The sequence below is a fragment of the Formica exsecta genome, unplaced genomic scaffold, assembly GCF_003651465.1.
Source record: "Formica exsecta isolate Colony F162 unplaced genomic scaffold, ASM365146v1 scaffold159, whole genome shotgun sequence".
In the NCBI taxonomy this organism is placed as follows: Eukaryota; Metazoa; Arthropoda; class Insecta; order Hymenoptera; family Formicidae; genus Formica; species Formica exsecta.
The window spans coordinates 9,617-16,606 of record NW_021848913.1 but is presented as its reverse complement, the minus strand read 5'-3'; positions in this window follow the sequence as shown (position 1 = coordinate 16,606).

The window sequence follows — 6,990 nt, the reverse complement described above, 5'->3', positions numbered from 1 at the left end:
AAATAAATGCGTTTAATTCGAAACACTTGTTTTTTTAACTAAAAAAGCCGTACAAAAAATAAATAAAACCTAATAAATATTTTATATTTATAATAGATACCATTAAAGACAAGACGTAGATGGAAAAATAATATTGCTGAAAATATTTATGATAATGATTATGAAAGAATAAATAATGTATGCAGTGGTGAAGAAAGCTCCAGTAATAACAGCAATGTGATTAATAGTGATGATGCTGAAGAGTTTGATGTGGGCGATGCAAGTATATTAACCAGATGTTATAGCCCAAAACGGCTATAACCAAATTAGCATAATTATTAATTATTAAATATTATTTAACGTCTTCCGACTATAACTCGAAGCCGAGGAAGACGTATAAAGTTACGAGCGCAATCGTTGACAAAGCAAGCCACGCGTGGAGGCCACGCGTTCGCGAGACTCGAAGAACGATACGCCGGAAATGCAAGCAAAGAATATACGTAGCTTGCATCCGGGGTTTTTCCACCCAAAATCGAGCGACACGACCACCTATGGTCCTGTCGCTAAGCGATCCCCTCCAAAAAACTAATCGAACAGAAGGTGATAAAACTACCCACCTCGAACGAGCGCTAGGCAGTTCTAATCACAAAATCACACGAACCAGTTATAATCATACAATTACGTAGTGCGAATAAATTAACAATAGCAACCACGAGACAGACTAACGCAAACGATTTAATAATAAAGAACGTCCCAGCTGATCTCGCGACGGCAGCCGCGATATCAGGCACGCGAAGTAACTCTATACGCGATAAGCCAAGTTAAAGTGCGCAAAGGAAAAGAAGAGTTAAAGTCGATGTAACTAAATAAATGATTTTTATTCTACTCAAACTATATATTTACTACAACGGCGGAACGATCCTGCACGATCCCGAACTCCTTAGTTCTAATTTGACCAACGATCTCCGTATATTAGCAGAACTCCAAGTAGAGTATCTTTACGACGCGAATTTTCACTAACCTCCTACGAGAGCGATCTATTTAACCCGGAAGAAATTTACCGCCAACAAGAAAATAATATGGCCGACTCGCGAAATCCGCACGAACGTACTCCCGCAAATCTGCCGCGAGGCGCGGTAGACGAAGTTTGATAACGCGCGAAGAAATTTAGAAACTCAATACTCGAGCGAAAACGAGCCCGAGTTACCGGAGCACGTCATCAACAATTAAAGATACGCCGAGCACACAGAAGAAAACGGATTTATTGTTAATAACACTACCCATGCGACAAGCAAAGTATGAAAGATTACGGATGTTGTGCGATTCAGGATCAAACATCTCGTTAATAAAATTAAAACAATTAAAGAGAGATACCCTCATATATGAGGATAAAATCGCGCTCACAGGCATAACCGGGCATAAGGTACACACCATCGGAAAAATGTACGCTACAATTAAAGTAGATGGACATAAAATAAAACATACATTTTACGTTGTAAGAGACGACATTCCGATCGAATATGAAGGAATTCTAGGGATTGATTTCCTCCGACAACACTCAGTATCCTGCGACTACAAACAAAATCAACTAAAAATAGGAGACGCCGTGCTCAAATTCCATTCATTTAATAAAACCATTCTAAAACCGCGCAGCGAAACCATCGTAAAAGCGACAACGAATCAAAATCGGATAGGAGTAGTACGAGCAGAAGAAACAGCCCCAGGAGTCTATATCGGAAATTGTCTAGTAGAACCTAAAGATCACGCATGCCCCGTTAGTATAATGAATACGACCGATACAGAAGTCGAGATACAAATGCCACATGTTGTTATCGAAGATGTAGAATACAATCGAGAATCCGAAGTACACACTATACAAACGAGAACAAATTCTAAATCTACTTCCTCACGGCGAAAAATACATATCAAATGCGAATTTTGCCAAAAAAAATAAATTATCGCGAAAAAATAAATTACCGTTAATAATCACGGATACACCGACAAAACTATTCGAAAAATGCGCGTTAGATATCGTAGGACCGTTAACAATAACGACCAACGGAAATAAATATCTATTAACATTTGAAAACAATTTAACGAAATTCAGTAAAGCGATACCGATTCCAAATCAAGAAGCGAATTGAACTAGTCTACGGACACCAAACCGATCTACCTACGGCACTGACGAGACCGCCTAAGCCGACGTATAATTACGACGATTACGCGCAAGAATTAAAAGAAAGACTACGGGCAACAAATCAGCTCGCAAAAGAGCATGTTAAAGAAGAAAAAATTAAAGCTAAACAACAGTACGATAAAAATACTAGAGAAATAAAATTTAAAGTCGGTGGCAAAGTATTAGTGTACGACGAGACACTCCGACCGACGAGACGATCGGACCGTACACGATAATTGAAAAGAATTCAGACGTAAATTACACGATAAAAAAGGGGAGAAAAGCAATCCGCATGCACACAAATAAGCTGAAGCAATTTATCTAAAATTAAAATAAATTTACCTTATTCGTTGCGGGAACGACCGGGACACCTCATCCGCTCAAAAAAACGACGCAAGTCCTCCACAGAGGCGTGATCCCGTCCTCCACAGCCGCGACCTCCAGGAAAATTTCCCCGCCGGAAGTGGCTTCTACCAACTAGTGGACCCAGTAGCCCACGACCTCGAGGAATAAAGACCGCAGGTAAACGAAGATCCTCGAATCGACGACCATCATAAAGGCGAGCAATGCCCAACTCCATCCGCAAGACGGCAGATATCCATCGCCGTCCAAAATGATGGCAAACTGTGCCAAGGATGTGGCACCACCTCACTCACGGTACGACGACCAATCACACAATCCACAGAAATCTGGATCGAAAAGGGCTCCACACTTCGATATACGGCCTCACAAGCCCGCTCGAACGGATCGCGCGGCAAAGCAGGGCCGCACAAAGTAAAATCACTGCACGCCCTGCATACTAAGTCAGATGGGTTGGACACAGACTTCAAACACCAAAAGCAAAAATTATACGACTCCATTAAAAATAGCAATAATTATAAGATTCGCTACAGACAATGAAAATGTCACCGTACGAATGTCGACAGAAGACTGAACACTGAATGAAATAATCCGTCGAAAAGCATGCAGAAAAATCATCTCAGAAAAAAGATACAACAATGAAACAATGACACTCGCGGGATATCATCGCGAGAAATAAAACTAAAGTATATAATATTACAGGATGCTCGTCAGCTGGAACAGCCGACGGTCCGAGGGTCTCACGGAGTTATATGAAACGGACTGATCATATGAAATTCAAGAATTTGAATATAACCCGGGCTTATACTTTGAAAAAATTGAACAGCTATACTACGTCAAGGGAACATGGAAATTAGTAATCAAATTAGATCTCAACTCCGTAAAAGTTAGCCCTCCCCCTCACCCCCTTTAGGGTGGAGGAGGGTAACTGTGGAATTTTAAATGGGAACCTCCCTTTTTTTTTGCATATTCTTGTAGCTTACCTGAGAGAGGTTAAAGTGTCGTTACGCCAATGATATATGCTCGGCAACCGGGTTTTCAGGGGTTGGACCACGTTCAAGTAACAACAGCAATTAATTCTATGCAAAATATTGTCTAGTATTGATATTGTTATAGCCCAAAACGGCTATAACCAAATTAGCATAATTATTAATTATTAAATATTATTTAACGTCTTCCGACTATAACTCGAAGCCGAGGAAGACGTATAAAGTTACGAGCGCAATCGCTGACAAAGCAAGCCACGCGCGGAGGCCACGCGTTCGCGAGACTCGAAGAACGATACGCCGGAGATGCAAGCAAAGAATATACGACCACCTATGGTCCTGTCGCTAAGCGATCCCCTCCAAAAAACTAATCGAACAGGAGTTGATAAAACTATCCACCTCGAACGAGCGCTAGGCAGTCCTAATCACAAAATCACACGAACCAGTTATAATCATACAATTACGTAGTGCGAATAAATTAACAATAGCAACCACGAGACAGACTAACGTAAACGATTTAATAATAAAGAACGTCCCAGCTGATCTCGCGACGGCAACCGCGATATCAGACACGCGAAGTAACTCTATACCGCGATAAGCCAAGTTAAAGTGCGCAAAGGAAAAGAAGAGTTAAAGTCGATGTAACTAAATAAATGATTTTTATTCTACTCAAACTACATATTTACTACAACGGCGGAACGACCCTGCACGATCCCGAACTCCTTAGTTCTAATTTGGCCAACGATCCCCAAAAATTCGCTGTGCTTCCACGGAGGCACAACACAATTTAGATCATGAAGAAACTACTAATAGTAACTCAATACTAATAGTAACTCAAGTAATTCTAGTATCGACGATGAAAGTGAGGATAATGCTGTCAATATTGATAATAAAAATGATGATCAATTAAATGATGAAGAGAATCTTGAAATGGTAGTAGTATTACAACCAAACAATTCGTGGACAAGTGATGAAATAATAGTGAATATTTTAGAATTGTATATTCGTCATAAATGGACTAAAGCAAGTTTGCAAGATAATTTGTTACTTTTGCGAAAAGTAGCTTCTGATAAAACACAAATTCCTAGCACAATTTATAAATTATTCCAGTATATAAAAGATCGTGTACCTAAATTCACTACTATAAAACGTTTTTATTGTATAAACTGTTTAAATTACAGTAGCACTAAAGTTAACAATAATTGTTCTTTTTGTAATTATACGAAGTTTGCATTTTTTTTGGGGTTGATATCTATGAACAGCTAAAGTATATGTTTGAGAATCGTAACTTAGCTGTAAAGCTAAAGCCGTCATTTGATCATAATGAAGGTGTTATTAGTGATATAACTGATAGTTCCGAGTATATAAGAGTAAATTCTTGTAATGATAAGGGAAGATATGATTTGACTCTAGTATTAAATACTAATGGTCTTTCTTCACAAAATCACACGAACCAGTTATAATCATACAATTACGTAGTGCGAATAAATTAACAATAGCAACCACGAGACAGACTAACGTAAACGATTTAATAATAAAGAACGTCCCAGCTGATCTCGCGACGGCAGCCGCGATATCAGGCACGCGAAGTAACTCTATACCGCGATAAGCCAAGTTAAAGTGCGCAAAGGAAAAGAAGAGTTAAAGTCGATGTAACTAAATAAATGATTTTTATTCTACTCAAACTACATATTTACTACAACGGCGGAACGACCCTGCACGATCCCGAACTCCTTAGTTCTAATTTGGCCAACGATCCCCAAAAATTCGCTGTGCTTCCACGGAGGCACAACACAATTTAGATCATGAAGAAACTACTAATAGTAACTCAATACTAATAGTAACTCAAGTAATTCTAGTATCGACGATGAAAGTGAGGATAATGCTGTCAATATTGATAATAAAAATGATGATCAATTAAATGATGAAGAGAATCTTGAAATGGTAGTAGTATTACAACCAAACAATTCGTGGACAAGTGATGAAATAATAGTGAATATTTTAGAATTGTATATTCGTCATAAATGGACTAAAGCAAGTTTGCAAGATAATTTGTTACTTTTGCGAAAAGTAGCTTCTGATAAAACACAAATTCCTAGCACAATTTATAAATTATTCCAGTATATAAAAGATCGTGTACCTAAATTCACTACTATAAAACGTTTTTATTGTATAAACTGTTTAAATTACAGTAGCACTAAAGTTAACAATAATTGTTCTTTTTGTAATTATACGAAGTTTGCATTTTTTTTGGGGTTGATATCTATGAACAGCTAAAGTATATGTTTGAGAATCGTAACTTAGCTGTAAAGCTAAAGCCGTCATTTGATCATAATGAAGGTGTTATTAGTGATATAACTGATAGTTCCGAGTATATAAGAGTAAATTCTTGTAATGATAAGGGAAGATATGATTTGACTCTAGTATTAAATACTAATGGTCTTTCTATTGTAAAAAGTTCAAAAAGTCACTGCTGGCCATTAGTAATTTTTTTTTGTAATTTCAGAATTGCCAGAGTATCTTAGAGAATCTTATTTAATTATGATAGGTTTATGGTACGACGATAAACATAAACTACCAATAAATACATTTTTTGAGCCATTTTGTTCAAAATTACAAAAATGTTTTGTTGATGGTATTCGATGGATTGACCCAGTAACTAACACAGAAGTAGTATACAAAATTGTAACGCCCTTAATTATTGCTGATGCTTCAGCAAAAGCTCAGCTGCAAAATATATTAAACTTTAATGGAAAATATGGCTGTAACATTTGTGAAATTAAAATGAAAAAATGTGAGAAAGTGCAAGGCAAAAAATGTTATCGTATATATCGTTATAACAATATAGAAAGTAAATTAAGAAATAGTAATCGAATGATAAAACAAACCGAACAACTCATTGGTTCAGAAAAAAAAACATAAAAAGGGTAAATCTAAAAACATAAAAAGTATTAATGGTCCTTCTATTATTTCTAGTTTACCACTGCTTGATTTAGGAACATGTGTAATTCCAGAATATATGCACTCTGTGTTATTAGGAGTCACTCGACAATTTTTAGATTTATGGTTTAATAAAAACGGACCGTGGTGTATAAAAAAATTTATTCCTGAAATTGACAGTATTTTGCTCAAGATTCAACCACCATATTTTTTCAACAGAATGCCAAGATCTATTAAGCTTCTTAAACATTATAAAGCTTCAGAATTTTATAACTGGATATTGTTTTATTCGCTGTCATGTTTAGTTAATTACTTACTATATGCATTTTTTCAACATTGTCTGCTACTTGTAAAATCGTTATTTATTTTGCTTCAAGATCAAATTAAAAAAAAACCGGATCTTGAATTAGCCGAAGATTATTTAAAATGTTTTGTCAAAAACATTGCAACTGTATATAATGATCGTCACATGACGTATAATGTACATCAGTTACAACATCTCGTTCTTATTGTAAAACAATGGGGCCCTTTATGGGCTACATCGGCATT